We start from the raw sequence: 18057 nt of genomic DNA on the forward strand, positions 1-18057 counted from the left end.
GAAACAACTTTAAAGTCTTGCATGTTATGTGTCTCCTAATCAGAAGTTGTGATGGGATGGCTGGACTGAGGTCTAGAGAAAGTTACAACAAGTAGTGTTATACTGAAGTGGTCCCCAGGACCGCTGTTTAGATAAAGCAAGTGTGGTTCTATAAGCAAACCCATCCGCATGCCATGCAGGTTCCAATAAAGTCACAGGACCATGTATCTGTTCCGTAGTGTGAGTACGGCATCCCAAATGAAAGTATAGGTCTCTCAGACTGAATGGGTCTAAGCAACTACCTTAGCCAATCTGGCCCCTGCACATCACATAGGCCCTCATTATGACATTGGCCGTAAATCCCACTTACCGCCATGCTGAATGCCACCAACATACTGCCACCGCACATATCCGTCCACCAAATGATGACACACACACACACCAATCCGTCAGAATTCAGCCACAGACACAAGTCAGCCACACCAAAGGCCAGTGATAAACTGGCAGTATCAAAACCCACACAGTTACTCCAACAGAACTACGCCCATCACATTATGACCCACAAATCACCATTGCGGACATTCAATGGTGGTAAATCATTAGCGGTACATTCCGCTGCGCTCTAAGTACACACACTCAAACAAAACAACACCACATTGGACAATTCATACTACACACACCTGACACACACCACACCCACACACCTACACCACTATAAAACACACACTCACATTACCCACAACCCCTTATGACTGCAAACCATTGGCACAAGACAGACACCTCGACCACAGACAAAACCAGAGCAACGCACTACCAACACCTATAGACCACCCACGCACCCCACATCACACACCCCAACACATCACCCAACACACCCTCACCTACACAACTCACACAACACCCATGTCACCACAATGACACCCCCGATTCTCAGATGAGGAGCTAAGGGTAATGGTGGAGAAAATCATCAGGGTAGAGCCACAGCTATTTGGAGCAGAGGTGTGGCATTCCTCGCAAGGATCAGTAGCCATGATAGGTTGGGGTAACCTGAGTCACCTGCAACTATTGAGGGACAAAGTTTAGCCACACACTATCCCATATGGCCCACACCATACCCATACACCAACATCTACTGGGTGGGAACCAGGGCTCACCTATTAGCCACATTCGGTGCCTCTGTAGATGGGCCATCACATTTGGAATGCTGCTATTCCTCAGGCTAAAGGCATCACGCATCGACCCTGGATACTTAGTATTGACATGGGAGATGTATTGGTCTGCCAAGCACACCAACACCATCTGGACATTCATGAAGTGGAAACTTTCGATTTCTGAACACCTGTTCATTCTGGTGAGGGGGGGGACAAATGCAATATGAGTTCCATCAATTGCACCAATTATGTTGGGGATATGTCCCATTGCATAGAAGTCAGCCTTCACTGTGGCCAAATCCTCCACTTGGGGGAAAATAATGTAGCTACACATGTGTTTAATCAGGGCAGACAAAACTCTTATCAGCACTATTGAGAACATTGGCTATGACATTCCTGCTGTCAAGCCCACTGCCACTTGGAAAGAATCAGTTGCCAGGAAATGTAGCACAGATAGGACTTGCACAAGAGGGGGGATCCCAGTGGGGTGACGGATGGCAGATATCAGGTCAGGCTCCAATTGGGTACACAACTCTGTGATTGTGGCCCTGTCAATTCTATAGGTGAGGATAATGCGCCTGTCCTCCATTGTGGAAAGTCCGCCAGGGGTCTGTACCTGGGGGTATGTCTCCATCTCCTATTCATCCGCAGCGGTAGCAGTCTAAGGGACAAAAGAGTGAGGTGGCGGTCACAAACTGAACATTGGAGCCACAACAGTACAATGCATGATGTTAATTTATAATGGGTAAGTGGGATTTGTCCTGTATGTCCAAATTTTAACTGTGATGCAGTTATTATCCAGGGCCTGCCCCCCCCCCTGTAATGGCGTCTGCCTGTCCTGTGTGGAGGGACAGGTGGAAGTGGGGTAATTCTGCTGACGTTGTGCGCCTTTGCAGGAGACGTCGGGAACCGCTGTTCAACTCCTCATTGGTTATCATTGGGCCCTATGGGTTACAGTGGCTAATGGTGATGTATGCCGGCTGTGACGGTATGCACCGCTGTGGATGTGACCGCCATTTTCTATCTGATCACTCACTTCCTACCTGACCTTGAACAGGAGAGGACCTACACTGCATGTGCTGCTGTGACCTGTGTCTGGAACCTTTAATTGCCCGTGTGACTGGGGAAGCGGTCCTACCTGCCTTTACCTCGGCGTAGTTGGGGTGACTGGTGGAAGGGGTCCTACCCCAGTACGGACTGCTGTATGGGCCTCCAAACCAACAGGTGAGTACACTGTGAGCACAATGCATGTTGCATGAATGTATGGAGTGGTGTGTGTGAAGGCCTCGTGTAAGGGGGGTGGGTGGATGTCCCCTGGAATGCATATTGGTTGTGTGCTTGGCCATGTGTGTGCAAATTGTGATGTGAAGGGGTATGGTGGGCCAGAAGTGTAATAGGCAGGACTGTCTGACTGATTCTTTTTTCCTGTGTGTGTTTCCTCTGCAGGTCAGCGCCTATCAAAAGAACGGTATATGGCGTGCCATCACCAAGGACATGCCGACCCTGGGGGTCTACGGCAGGCGGAGCACCCACTGTCAGAAACAGTGGGAGGACCAGAGACCCTGGGCACGGAAGACTCCGGAGGCCCAGCTGGGGATTGCCTCCTAATGAGGAAGGGGTGCCTGTCGAACCCTGATCCCCCTGATGCCGGCACAGTGGCGGTGGCCTATCCGGAGCTGAATGGCCACTTGAGGGCATCACAGCCGCTACAAGGGGGTGAGTACAGTTCCGATCATTAATACTTACACATGGTAGGGTGGTATCCAGGTGGGGGATGTGTGTCAGTGGGTGCCCCTAGTCCAGGCCTGACATTGCAGAGTAGGTCCCATGGTGGCCAGGGTTCTGCAGTGATCAACGTGCTACCTAGCTCATAGGCATCACAACTGGTCAGCGATGCGTGGGTCCCAGGTGTGTTGCATTTGGCGGTGTGTGCCCCTCCCGATGCCTTGGTGGCTAGCAATATAACTGGTAGGGCAGTGCATAGTGCTGTGTGACTGGTAGTGCAGTGTATAGTGCTGTGTGTGGAAGTTCCCTGTGTGTGGGAGTGGTGTGTACACCAACGGTGGTGTTGGTGCAGCCATTGACCCAGTGTATCCTTTGTCGCTCCCCCCCCTTTTTGTTTTGTCACCCTGTCCTTATGTGCATTGGCATCATCTGGAGGAGGAGCAGAGGCACTGGCGACAGAGGGAGCTGCAACCCACAGGACCCAGGAGGCAGAGTACACCGACGGTGAGGGCACCACGGCAGAGGGGAGCACCACGGCAGAGACTGGAGGGGACAGTTCGGACACATTTACCTCCTACGATGGAAGCTCCCTGATGGTGGCGGACACCTCTGTGACCACCCCAGCAACAGGTACAGCCACCACCCCCATACTAGCACTGCCCTCCCAGTAGCCCCTCATCGAGTTGTCCATGCCTGCTCACCCAGAAGGGTGGGCATCTCCTTCGCCCCAGGCATCTCAGGTCTGCCCCAGTAGGCCCTGATGCCCTGAATGAGGAGGCTATTGACCTCCTGAGATCATCTCTGTAGGGCAGTCAACCATTGTGAATGTCATCCAGGGGCTGGCAGCCCAGATGCAAAAGACTAATGCATTCCTGGGGGGCATTCACACTTGATTGGTGGCCAAACAGAGATCAATCCAGGCTCTGGCCTCCTCTCTGATGGCAGCCATTGTCCCTGTGTCCACCCTCCTCCTCCAACTTCCTTTTCCCAATCCCATTCCCCTCAACCCCAACTTATTCCAAGCACACAGGCAGACAGGCATGCACACAATACAACATACAAGAGTGTCACAGGCAAACACAAGCACCACACATCATCCCACAGGCACTCACACAAACACCATCCAGATGCAGACATACCAACATCCACAATTTCCACTGTCTCTCCCTCCTCCTCCTCCTCCACCTCCCTCCCAGTTCCGTCCACACTCACACCGGCATGCACTACATCCTCATCCACTACCACCATCACCACCACACCTAGCAGAACACACACCTCACTGGCAGACACCTCCACAACAGCCATGTCCCCGTCCCCTGTGTCCTCTCCCGCTATGTCTGTCCATCCCCCTCCCAAGGTACACACACGCAAGCACTCAGACACCTAACAGCCATTCACCTCACAACAGCGTCCAGCCCATGCACCTAAAGTCAGCAGACAGACACCTCCTACAACCACCCCCTCTTCCTCCACTCCCAAACCTTCTCCCTCTCCCCGCTCCAATGTCTCTAAGAAGTTTTTCCTCTCCATCCACTATTGACCTCTTCCCCCACCTCCCCCCTCGTCCTCACGTCTGGCCAGGGTGACAAAAACCCAGGCATGCACCTCAGCCAACCAGTCCACGGGACCAGTAGTCTCCACACCCACATGTGGTGGCAAAGGATCCAGGGCACATGTCCAGAGGCTGAAGGAGCCTGTACCTGCCAGCATCAAGGAAAGGGAGCCAGCCCCAGCTGCTGCCCGGAAGGGCAAGGAGCCAGCCCCAGCTGCTGCCCGGAAGGGCAAGGAGCCAGCCCCAGCTGCTGCCAGGAATGGCAAAGACCCAGCCCCAGCTGCTGCCAGGAAGGGCAAGGAGCCAGTACCAGCTGCTGCCTTAAAGGGTAAGGAGCCAGCACCAGTAGGTAGGAAGGACAAGGGGCCTGGTGCAGTGACTCAGGCAGAGACCCCACCACCAACCATGGTTGTGCAGGTGTCTGAGGCTGCAGGGGATCGGCTGGAGCCTCCCCCCACCAACAGCAGCAGCACCACCACCACCAGTGGACAGCCGTCGGAGGCTGCAGGGGATGGGCTGGAGCCTCCCCCCACCAGCAGCAGCAACATCACCACCGCCAGTGGCAGCCATGCGAGGTTGCAGGGGATGGGCTGGAGCCTCCCCCACCAGTAGCTGCAGCAGCACCACTACCACCACTGAGAAACCTTCACCACCAGCAGAAGGTATGTAGTCCTGCGTCCATGGGCTGCTGTGCAGCCTGGCCCCTGAAAATCCAGTCGGTATGACACCCACCTGAGAGACTGTGATCTTGCACTCCCCAGGATCAAGAGCACAGGGCACAATGCCCCCTCCAGAACCACTGGTAAGACACCCACCAACCCCAGCCTCCTCAGGATCAAGAGCACAGGGCATGATGCCCCCTCCAGAACCAGTGGGTAAGACACCCACTAAGCCGAGCCTCCCCAGGATCAAGAGCACAGGGCACTATGCCCCCTCCAGAACCAGTGGGTAAGGCACCCACCTACCCCAGACTCCCCAGGACCAAGCATAGGGCATGTGGCCCCCTCCAGAGCATGTGGGCTAGTCACCCACTTGAGAGACTGTGGCCTTGCACTCTGTAGGACCAAGCACAGGGCATGCTGCCCCCTCCAGAGCATGTGGGCAAGTCACCCACTTGAGAGACTGTGGCCTTGCACTCCCCAGGACCAAGCACAGGGTATGTTGCCCCCTCCAAAACCAGTGGTCTTCTTTAATCTGCTGTCTGAAATGCACCCCTGTTCCCCGTCCCCTCCAACTGATGCCCCTGCAGTGTTCTCTCCATGTTGTTGCAGGTGACAAGTGGGGCCTTGGTCTTTGGCCTGTGGCCCTGTGACCCCGCACAATGAGGAGTGGGCAGAGTCCCTTGAACTGTACATATGTATATAACAGTTACATTTCATTCTCTTATTTCTACTGTGTTGATCTTATTCCACTCACTTTCGTACATTCCTGTTGTCCTTGCACTATTCATCAGTGGTTCGGGGTAAATATGTTTTATTACTGCAGATGATTGTGTGTATGGTGTTGGGGGTGGGGAGGTGTGATGTGTGTGTGTGTGTCCCTCTCTTTTTCCTCCCCCCTCCCCTGTTGCGAGGCGGCTGTACTCACCGTCATCGTCTTTGCCGTTGTTGGTGTTCGTGGTGGAGCAAGACATAGAAAATCATTGGGAAGACATGCAGCTCGGGCTCCATGGCGGCGTGGTTCTTCCCTGTGTCTCCAAAGGTGAGTCCTTTCCCTCCTGTGCAGTGTTTCTGCTAGGCTTTTGATGTCGTTGGTACCGCTCCGGAAAAGGTGGCGGTTTCCGGGGTCTTAATACGGTGGGTGGAACATTATCTTCTACCTGGCTGTAGGCGGCTACCGCAGTGGTGGTTGTTGTTTCCGCCCTGGCGGTCGGTGTGGTAAAGTGGCTGTCTATCTGAGTTCTCACCGCCATGGTCATAATTTGGCAGTAATTACCACCGGCCTGTTGGCGGTATTACCGCCACTTTATCACCGACTGCCAGGGTTGTAATGAGGGCCATAATGTGTAGATGCAGTTCAACCGTTTATGTGTAAGTATACCTTCCCCGAATCATCATTCATACTCTAAGATAAGTGTGTATTCTAACCTCCCCCTAGGAGGTCCATCCCTCATGTATACCCAAAAACATTGTTTTCACTAAGAGAGAACCAACCAGCTATGAATACACAGACTTTACTTCAAAAATTAGGTAGAGATGACAGTATGACAGTACCTTTACTGTTACACTATGAAGGATAACAGCAATAGTGTTTGCCATCTTCTCCACATTGGTGTTCGAAAGCCTGCCAGTGCCCTTGGGGGTCTTTCAATGGGAATCATGATTTATCTTACTGTTGCAGTTTTTTCCCTGTCTGTTTCTGTTTTATACCATCAGCCCTTTGTTAGGTGACCTCTTCCAGGGTCCCCTTTCACCCAGTTGTGGGGTACTATGGCCCTTCTCAGATTGAGAGGCAGGTACGGTTTGCAAGTCGTTAGGTTGAGAAGTTTCCACCTTTGTCCCTTCTTAGGATTCTAACCATACTTCTAACTGGCCTTGATTGTTGAATAGCATAGTTTTATTATTGCAATTTAAGAGCATGTTGGTGGGATCCAAAAGGCAGTATCTGATGTCAAGTTTCTTAAGTTGAGGCCAAGAGATAAAAATCTTTACCTTCGTTGGAAGGTATGCAGCCAAAAATCCTGTGTGTCAGTGATCTTCAGTTCCCCATGCAGGGACGGGCAATGTTTCTTAGCTTCTATTTTTTATCTCTACCTGTTGCATCCTGTCCTCCATTTGTTGTACGTGTGTATGGAAGGAGATCAATGGAATGTCCTTTGCAGTTCTAGCTCTGGCACTCTCTAGTGCAGCAATGGTCAGTCAGAGCATGGTGAATTCCTTAAGTAAGGTGTTGAGTGCCGAGTCTATCAGTAGTGTGGCTTGTTCCCTGTCAGTCTTATTAGACTTACCCGACAACACCTCCCTGAAAAGTAGCTGTCAGTTTGTTTTGAACATCATAGTTTTTTTAGCCAATGCTACGGAGTAGAGAACAGGAAGAGGCTGGTTACTGACCGGGAGTGGTACTCTTTAACCTACACAAGAATCATCAGTCTTCTAAATTGCTTTGTGATAGTTCTATTGTGTGGTGTTTTGGAAAATGTAGCTCATGTATTTAGGGAAGTGCCACAGGTGCTTTCTCGCAGGATTACACCCTCCACTCTAACAGGGTATCTCTAAACGAGTTATAATCATTGAGGGACAAATGTACTGGGTCGCAGAAAGACAGAGATTTGCAGGGCTCCGAGTGCCACCTCAGTAAGCGCACCATCATCCAGGGACTGAGAGTAGTGTTACCTTCCTTCTTTTCAAATCTGTACCTGTTATTACTGCCTTGTGATATCCAGATGGCATGGACTGCAATTTCCGGGTGTACCTGTGTTTTTGTGTATGTGTGGGGGGTAGATGGGGGGGATTCCATCCTGCTAGAATTGTAGTGGTGAGAGAGCGTAGCTTATATAATCTATATTAACATGAAAAGTTTGTGAATTAAGGTGTGATGATGCCACATAGAAACTGTAGTAATAGCAATTTTGCTTAAACGTGCACTTGAATTATGACCACGATGAGTGGCCACCTATGTATACGCAAACTAATAATGATGACCAAAATGTTTATGTTACATTTAATTGAGCTTATATTAACATTTGCGTTATTAAATCTGTATTGAAAACTTCATAGGCCTTAAGTTAGCGTGAGCTGCAGCTTAGCTGCCTGGCTCTCATATTAAATGCATTTTTCTATTTTTCCGTGTGCTGACTCACTGGTGGCCATGACCCCGCTCATTCTTTTCCTTCGAGCTTGGACGATGAATGTAACCATGTAGATCTGTTTCTCACCCGCTCCCATCATCTTTAAAACTAGAATGTTATAAATGAACTGAAACAGTTTAGATTAATGTAATGTACAGGTCATTCAAACCGAGGAACCGCTGACCAAAAGATGTGCAAAGAATTACAGGGGGATGAAGTCACCGGATGTGCCACCTCTGAAGACGTCAATTATGAAGACCAATCAAAAACTCGTAAACCAATATGGGGTGAAGATTAGGATTACTTAATGTACTTTCTGATAGGTTAAAGATAGTGGGGTATAGTAAATGTCCAATAGAATTTTGGGGGAATGTACTACGAAAAAGGGATAAAAATCCATGTCACAAAGAGGTAAGGATGGTGGGTTAGGGAATGCTATTGATTTTATCCAGAAACTCTGTCACTCTGTTTGGTGACTTGAGATTATTGAAAACCATTCTTGCCCTTAGACTGCCCATTTACACTTTTGCTCCTTCTGAGGGAAGTGCCCACTTTTGTCCCTTAGCTGAGTTCTGACTGATGGCGATTTGACTGATGTCTTGAAGACGAAGACTGAACCTGTGCGCTGACCTAAACTTTGGAGGGTAATTATGACAATGCATTTGTAATTTGTCTGTTTGCTTTTCCTTTCTAGGTACCAACTGCTCCCTTTTGACAGAGACCTTAGCTAAATGTTTTCCAAATTGGTGTTCTAAATTGTTTTGCATGAAGCCCAACATGCTAATGCTAATTAGTGGTTAGGACAGGCCTTCACCTAAACTGACGCAAATAGACAAACGATGAGACTATGCTTTGATGAACTGACGCAATATTGACATTCTGCTAAACTTGATCTATGTTCACGCCGTGTTATATTCTGATGTTTGTGATTCTCGCCTTGATGAAATCTTATCAAAATTGCCATATCGCGACTATACTATTATGTTTCTTGGTGTTGAGATTAACGCTTCTAGATTGTAATTAATAGGGAATAAAATTAATAAAATTCTACTAAATTGGTGTGGTTATTCATGGCTGAAAGGTCATGGTAGTGTCTTGTGAATTAATTAATGACTTTGACTAAAGTGAAATGCATTGTTATGATAAATATTGATGACATTATTGATGTATTGATTGATATATTAATTAGCTATCTCGTCCTACGGAGTCTCTCAACTGGGTCAAAAGATTCATTGGCCTAAAACGAGTCCTGATGTGCATTAAAATATCATAAAGGGACGCGTTACCAGTGGCACAGTAGTGAAGGCCATGCCTGGGGTAGATGTGGGGTGCATCCCTCCCCTGTGGTGACCAGCAGCAAAGATGGCTCATGCCCTCTTTCTATTGTTACTGTGGTACCTATGATGCAGTGTGGTGGATCTGGAGAGGCTATCAGCCACAGGCCCAGGCTCTGATTATAGATATGCACCCACGACCCCCCCAAACCCCACGGAGGGGGGCGGTTGTGATGGAAGTAAGTCCTTCGATCTCTACCAGCTGCCACTCAGTACCCCGGTGCTCATTGGCCAATCTTCCACAGGTCTCACATCGTTGCTTCTTCCAGTACCAAGGCAGCTGTGATGAGCCCTCCAAGGGGATTAAAATTAGTGCCTCAAGCACGTGCCCACACTTACATTTCCCCCACTCTCGCCCTGCAATTCACAGCAAGTTGTTCTTTGCTGGGAGTGCTTTGTCAGTCTTAAGGGCACAGGTCACGGTGGAGCTCTAGCCAGAGACCACCAGCTCTGCCTTTGCGGGACAGCATACTAAAGGCTGTTGTGCATGTTAAAGGTTATGTAGAAGGGCCTGCGAAAACTGATATATTTTGTCAGTTCTGCAGCCTAACGCTTTTATAGTAGGCGTGGGTTCAAGTGTTCCCTCTGATTACCATGAGCCTTGTAGATGCAAGTCCTTTGGTAGCAGACATGTCTTTTTTAACTACTAGTTAAGGCTTCCCACATAGCTTGTGGAAGCACAGTGACTGCTAACCATCCATGGTTTCTGTTTTGATAGTGCTACAAAATATTGCTTAGCTCCTTGGTTTTGCTTTCTGATGCCTTGCTGAGCCATGTCAAATCAACAATTTCCATAAAGGACTTCAGCTTAAAAGAATTGTTTTTTTTATTTTCAAGTTAACAACTGTACTGCATGGTCCTATACGTATGCCATAATGAGGTTGTCTATTCTTGGATTTTTCTGACTGGCTCTCACTATGTGTTCTCGTCATTCTTCCATCTCCCTAGGTTGGTTTCCGTAGTACACATTTTTCTAAACCTCTATTTCGGCATCTGCCTTGGGTCCTCCACATCACTTCTAAAGGGTTAGTGTCAATGTCAAGCAGGTTCAGTGGAACATCAATGACTTGTTTTCCACAAACTCCTCCTTCTACGATGACTCAAGGAAGTACAAGAAGACTATGGTTTCCGATTGCTTGGGTTCCAGACGCTTATAATTTTATTTAAAATGGAAGCGATGAACACCTGAATATTGAGATTCCCTGATTGATTAGTTTAGTACCTTTCTGACTGTGGAGACACTGCAGTCTGGACAGAGAAATCTGAACATAAAATCAGAATCAGAATCGGGTTTTATTGTACATTTGTTTTTAAATCATTACAAATATTACAGTAACACTAACCATTCACTATAAAACATGTGTCTATCATGCCTATGGGTATAGTAAAACACAGTAGTGGCATCCGTTAGCCATTGTGGCTATAATTATTTACTTCACTAATAAACTCTCACAATGACATATTTAGTCCCACATTCAGAATGTGATAGTCTCACAATTAAAACTACCTGTATGAGAAATTTAAAACACTCCACGGTATTACTCTGAGTATGCATCATGCAACTGATCTAGGATACTAAAACAGGGACTCCAATTTAAAACTTTAGAACAGCCCTCACTATAGTTATGAAGTGCCACGAGCATTCTGTCTAAAGTGCTGCAACGGGGGCTTGGTACTTTCTGGAGTTGCTTGGGCAGGTACCACCTGTAACTATTGCAGCGCTCCGAAGTTTCTAGTATCCCTGCCTCGACACGTCACGTCGTTTGAAAGGCCCGTCATGAAGCAAGTTTAAAGTGCTCAGTGCAGAAAATCTAAAGTGCTAAGTCCACACTAAAGTCCTTGCTAGTCTGCTTCTGAGTATCCAGTGAGTGCCCACCCTGCTGCTTTTACTATCTTTGTTACCTGTAGGGTCCTTTGGGCGTAGCTCGATAGTGTCTACCAATTGCAGTGTTAAAGTCGCCACTTTGAGAAATTTCAGAAAACGCACTGATAGCTGAGTGATTTCACTTTTCAGAAAGCATTGCGGAGTTTCATTACATGGCCGGATATTTAATGATCATAATATGGGGTGCAGCTAGAATCTTCTATGGGGCAGTAACTATTTACAGGTGCAGACTATGTGGACTAAGGATTCTACTCCCCAGCAACCAGCCTGTATTGCCTCTTATCATCACTGTCTTTTCGGCCGTACAAGTATGTTTCCAATGAAATCAGCCCAATCTTAGTTTCATCAGCTGTTTTCCATATTCTTAGCCAATGGTTGACAAAGATAAATTGGAAGTGCACCTTGGTCATAAAGATGAGTTCCCCCAACTGCGATGGGTCTTTGCCTTCCATACCTTCATGTCTCGGTCTGCAGATATTAAGGGGCTTATTTAAGAGCCTGTAACGCCTCCTTGCAGCTCATTTTTTCTTACGCTAATGTGTCCCAACTAGGCCAAAATCGCCGCGCCGAATTTACAAAGTGGAGCAATGCATGTGTTGCGTCACTCTGCAACCATTTGCGCTACATTATGCCTGCACCAGGCATAATGTATGCACAGGGGGCATGCCCCATTGTGGGGGGGGGGTAATTGTTTTTGCAAAGTGATCTAAGAGATTTCTTTGCATTATTTGCTTCAGGACTTTTAATTCCTGCTCACCATTATTTAGGAGGCACACCATTATTTATAATGGGCCTCAATGGGCTTTGCAGGATTAGCCTCAACATTTTTGATACTAATCCTGCAAATCTCTGAACTAGCGTCAAAAATGTTGATGCTAGTTTCCCTAACTACTGCCATGGTGCCCCATATCTTCAATACAGCATAAACATGGTGGCGTTAGGGGGACGCTAAGGGGTACAAGAAAAGTGGTGCTGCACTATGTGCAGTGCCACTTTTCTTAAATCAGGCCCTACGTTTGCTGCTTTAACAATAGGTTTAATACCAAATTGGCAGTGAGGTCACTCGTCCATATGTTCTGGGCTTCCAGAATAGCCAGTAAGCTATTCAGATGCTGATGCCGCTTGCATTGTGCCTGTTTTATCACTGCTTATAGAGTGTGCTTTAAGGTGTCAGTCTTTGCTTGTTTTCCTTTCAGGCAATAATCTAGGAATTTTGCATTCAAGATCAGCTGCTGTGAGGTCAAGTTAAATTCTAGGTAGACTTGGGCATGAGTTGTACACGCCGATAGGCAAAATGTTTTCTATAGCACCTTACTTGAGCTCTGTCTAGCCATTTTACCAACTCACCCCTTAATGGTGTCGCGCCATATGCTATAGTGGGTAGTAATTTGCTGGCCATCATCTTTAGAGGAGCTTGTCAGGATTCACAATCGATTTTTGTAACTTGCAGAAAGCTCAAGTCAGGGAGTTTGCTGATGCCTGCTGGGCATGTATGTGCACTGTTGTTCAGCCCCCGCTGTCCAGCCACACCCCCAGATACTTGTAGGAGTCCACCTTCTCGATTCAGTGCCCTTTGATGAACCATGCTCCTCTTTTTATAAGCGTGCTGTTGGTGATCTTGACTTTTTCAGATGTGAGTTTCTCTGTACTTAGCCGGGAAACTCCGAAGTCTCTGCAACCCTATCTGGATCTGATTTCGAAGCACTGTGTAACCCACTTACTGCAGCATCTGTATACTAAGGCCAGCTATCTTTGGTGGAAATGCCCTTGCTTCTTTGAGATGTTCCTTTATGACGGCCAGATATAGATTACATAATAAGGGTGAAAGTATGAATCCTTGATTTAAGTCCCTGTTGTTTTTGGTTTTTACTGATGTAGACCAGACAGAGCTCACCTTTATTTTCACTCAGGTGTCCAGCTACAGTGTTATAATCCTTAGTAGAGGATATGTAATAGCCCATTTATGCAGCTTGGCCAAAGTTGTCCTCTGTGTGGCATCCCCTTTGAAATCTTGTTTGGAAAGGTGGGACCAGCTTTTTTCCAGCCGCCCAATTTCCTAGCTCAGTTCTGAGAATGATTGCTTAGCACTGTCTCTCTGTGTCAAGGAGGGCAATCAGTCTGAAGTTCTCAGGTGTGTGCGGTCCCCTTTCTTGGGGGTGGATACTAGGAGCAATCCCCTGCAGCTGCCTGGGATCGAGACACCACGGATGTATGATTGGCAGAATGGGTAGACAGGGGACGTAACCTCTGCGAATTGTTTTGCTGGGGCCCATTTAAATCGACCCAGGTGCTCCATTAGCACACAAAGCACTGATCGCCTTTTTCACTTGACTATTCCTAATGCCAGAGTGTTATTCTTGTTCGCACTAGAGGTTGTTCCAAATATGAATCTGTTTGGTGACTGATCATTATATACATTTTTCATATAAGTTTCCCAGTGAACCAGTGGAATTTTAGGTACTCATGAATGGGATTTGACTGTCAACATGCCATTTATCCATAACCAGAATTTTTGGATTGTGCCCACGTATTAGTTTCTTCTTCTTTTTACTGGCCTGCTTCAATTTCGTACAAGCTGTTCTTAAACAATTGCCAGGGCTTTCCATGAGCCTTCCCTGGATGGATGGATAGATGGTGTGCTCATCTTCATCTTGATCCTCTTTGAGACATTATGGGCCTGATTATGACCTTGGCGGATGGGACAATCCGTCACAAAAGCGAGGGATATCCCGCCCACCATATTACAAGTTCCATTATATCCTATGGAACTTGTAAAACGGCGGGCGGGATATCCGTCATGTTTGTGACGGATTGTCCCATCTGCCAAGGTCATAATCAGGCCCTATATTCTCCTGATTGGATCCACATCCTCCTATTTGCCTATATAGTGTAGCTTGGGACAACAAGCTCCCTGAGCAGTCATGCCACTTTTCAACATCGTGTGATCACTAACCAAAGAAGAGAACACCTCAAATAAAGTGGGCTAATGATGGTCATAGGTGGTCAAGGGTGGCCATCTTGTTTTGTGAAAAATGTGTGTAAGTAGCCAGAGAATCTGACTCAAGCCTGCCATTCAGTAGTCATATCCTTGGGTTGTTCAGGGAGGTGCTGATTTCCTTGCCATGCGTGTCTGGCCTTTGAAGTTGTCCCTGTAGCTTGGGATGTTCCAGGTTTCATTATCAAGCTCCTGACACATGTTGTTTTACCCTGTGCTCATGAGGCTGGCATTAAAGTTGTCTATAATTAGGTAGACTGACACCGAGTGAGAACGTATTAGACCTCTCACTGTGGGGAGTAGTAGGGCTAGTGTCTTTTCCCTTTTGTCTTTTGCCCGATGTAGGTAGATGCTCCCTCTGACCAGCAGTGGGCCCCTTATAACTAGACTTATTGGCTTAGGTTACTGTGATAATTATATAATCATCATTCTCCATGGCAACTTTGGATGTAACTAATGCTAGCTAAGTTTTCACTTATATTGAGACTTTCCCTGACATATGACCACCTACATTTGATCTGGTTGCAGTAAGTAGCTTCAATGTTCATGAAGTCAGGCCAGGGGCTTGAGTCAAGGACCCACATTTCTTGTAGCGATACAATGTGGACTGATCTTAGATGCACTATTGCCTTCTTTGTGCCCTCAGATTCTGCTAGCCCTCCAGCATTCTATTAACATACTGTTATGGGGGACTGGTGCTTATTTTTCTGGTCATTACTTCTAGGAGGCCAGAGCCTGCTGGGAGCCAAGCCCAAACCGTGAGTTTAATTTGTTGGGGTATATATGTGCGCCCTTGCCGAGGTCACTAGTGCTGATTATCCGCTCACCCAAGACTACCACTAGGAGTTTATCAGTGCCTTTGGAGCTGACTAATTACTGAGCCTTCTGAGTTTTGCACATATATTCAGGCTCTCGCCTGATTGACCATGGGGTGGAGGAGCGATGTTCATAAATATTGCTTGATATTTAGTTTCAATTGTGTTCGTGCTTTTATTCCTCCAGAATAAATTCAAGGGAAGCTACATTTCCTTCAGGACCTGGACCTGTTCAGAACTGGTATAGATAATTTCTGAGCATTCATTTGCCTCAAGGACATGAAGGCAAAAGTTTCAGTATTCTTTGAATAATTGATTGCAGGCCAGGGAAAACCAAGCACAATCTCATGATCCTCTCTCTATTTAGTAGGTCCCTGGTGTTCCCTGAAGTATTTTTGGGCCAGAGTACAATCTTCTTGCTAACAGCACATTGGATTTCTTGTTGTTCTGGCTCCTACCGGTAGTGTTTTCCTGGATAATGTTTACCTCTTGTGCTGATGTTATTAAATTGTCCAGTTTCCCAGGGCTGATACTGCTGGTGTCAATTAGGGTCGACCATGTTAGCTATGTGTTCATTTTCCTGAGCCAGCTTATCGTCATTAGTTGAGCCAAGAGCAAGTTGGTCATGAGGGAGACGGAACTGTTTAAGACCAACTATTAGACTTCTAGGAGGTTTTCAACTGAGTGCTCCCTGACTTGCTGAGCCATTGGTGACAATTCCTCATTTGGGAGGGGTGATTATCATTCTCTGTTGTACTTTTAAAATATTCATGTGTGCCTGTGGTTGCATTTGTGGTTAAATCGGCCTGTGCACTATTGTGGATGGAACCAGCAGTGTTCTGGGGGCTGTTTTGTGATGGGTTTGACGTTTTTTTTAAATTGGCCTCGCAACCTATGTTGTCCATTACTGCAGCTTTACTCTCCTATTGTTGTAAAGAGAACTTGTTCTCCCTGCTTTTGTTCAGTTTCTTAAGTTGTTACTTGACAAGGGTCATTCTCTGTCAGCTATTAACTCATTGTGTTACATGAATCATTTACATCAAAGGCCATGTTGGTTGTCCTGCTCCCTTTGTCTTGTATTTGGCTATGGAATGCCATCATTTGTCAAACCTGGGGTGGCGGCAAGCAGGCCTCTCATCCCTGCTCACCTGTTGGCTTATCTGGTGGAGACTTGAGTGTTACCTTTATATTTCCTGCTATTTGTGGTTCTTTTTTGGCTCTCTACATTGAGATTAAAGATGCCCCCACAAGACCTGTGTCTTTGGCACTTCTTGTTTCAAATCATCAGTCAGGGTGGTCATAATGACACAGCAAGAGAAAAGCATTTCTCAATCACAGAGCTACATGAGCATACTAAGCACTTTTCCCTTATTGCGACCGACTCTGGGCTCGCCATATCAGTGGGTTTAGCTGGTCCAGTTTCATGTGGACTGTCATGACTGGAGATGTTACTGTTTGTAAAACTGTGATTTGTTTATCTAATCTGTCTACATGTAGTGTTGCTGTGCGGTTGATCATGTCAAAAGCTTGCCATCCTGTCTGCCCTACATTTTTTAGCTCTATTTGCTGGTCAACTTGAGTTGTCAGTGACACCTTTGGCTGAAGTTGCGCTTGTGGCTCTGGATAGGCTTGAGTGTTTCACGTTGTTTTGTTTTGGGACACATTTACTTAGTTGTGAGATGGCCTCTCTCTCATAGTCTAGGATTGTGCCCATGTATTGCCACTTGTTGGTTTCAACATAGGATAAGCCTTCCACTGTGCCAGTTAATTTCCCCCCCTCATTAGTAGATGACGTATTTGGGGGTGACCAGTCTTCCTGGGAAGCTGGTTCCTTGCTGATCAGATTATTTTTTGTTTCGGCTATTTCAACTGTTGAGGTTGGTGGTGTCTTGGGGTGTTGATATACCCTATTTTTGGTTTCCTCCTTTGTGTTATCATTGTGATTTCTTTCTATTTTCAATATTTTAATCTTTAGGCTCAGTGGTAGCATGGTCTGCTGATACACCCCATCCACATTTTCCAACTGTTCATACCTGCTGGTCATCAAAGGGTGACCACACAAGATTCATGTTGGGGCTGAAGTGCCATGGAGTGTCTGATGCCTGCCCTAGTCATATCATATTCACTCAAGGAGCATCACATTGAGGTGTCTCTGTGGGGCTCTTTGTGTGCTGGCATTTCTGTGAGCACCTATGTTTGCATGGTAACCCCCTGATATTCCTTAGGATGGCTGAGGTTGGTGCAGCTGTGTCATTTATTTTTCACCTCCGTCAAGTGGGTTCCCCCTCTTGAGGAACCTTGAATTGCATTGGTTTTTATAAGGGTCACTTCTGTCCAACTGAGATGATTGTGCCATTACCGGCATGCTGAGAAAAGCCTTTTTAGATTTTTGTCTCCTTATCATTTTGTGATGTCTGGTCTGGGCTGGTGCCTGCAAGAGCAGCCCATAACGGGTTCTCACGTTGTGAAGTAGTCTCATGACCTAAGATCATGTTGGGATTAATGACTCAGCTTTGATGGCAGTTTACCAGGTGTGTGGTGATTTACTTTGCTTGATTAGCCAAATTTGGCTTGATTGGCCAAAAAGATTGAAGGCTGTATGAAAAGATCAGTACTTGGCTAAAGCTTGGCCAATATTGCTGAGGCCACAAATCAATAAATTGATGAATCAATGTTGTGGTGTGACTGGGATTTATTGGCAAAATTGCATTGATGTATCTGTGAAAAGATATGCTTTTGCTCTTTTTGTCCTTGTGTGCCAGCCTCTGGCCTCCACTTGTGTGCTGCTCACTTGCCACCTCAACCATGGCAGACTTGGGGAATATCCTGATCTC

This window comes from Pleurodeles waltl, chromosome 5 (assembly GCF_031143425.1).
Source record: "Pleurodeles waltl isolate 20211129_DDA chromosome 5, aPleWal1.hap1.20221129, whole genome shotgun sequence".
NCBI lineage: Eukaryota > Metazoa > Chordata > Amphibia > Caudata > Salamandridae > Pleurodeles > Pleurodeles waltl.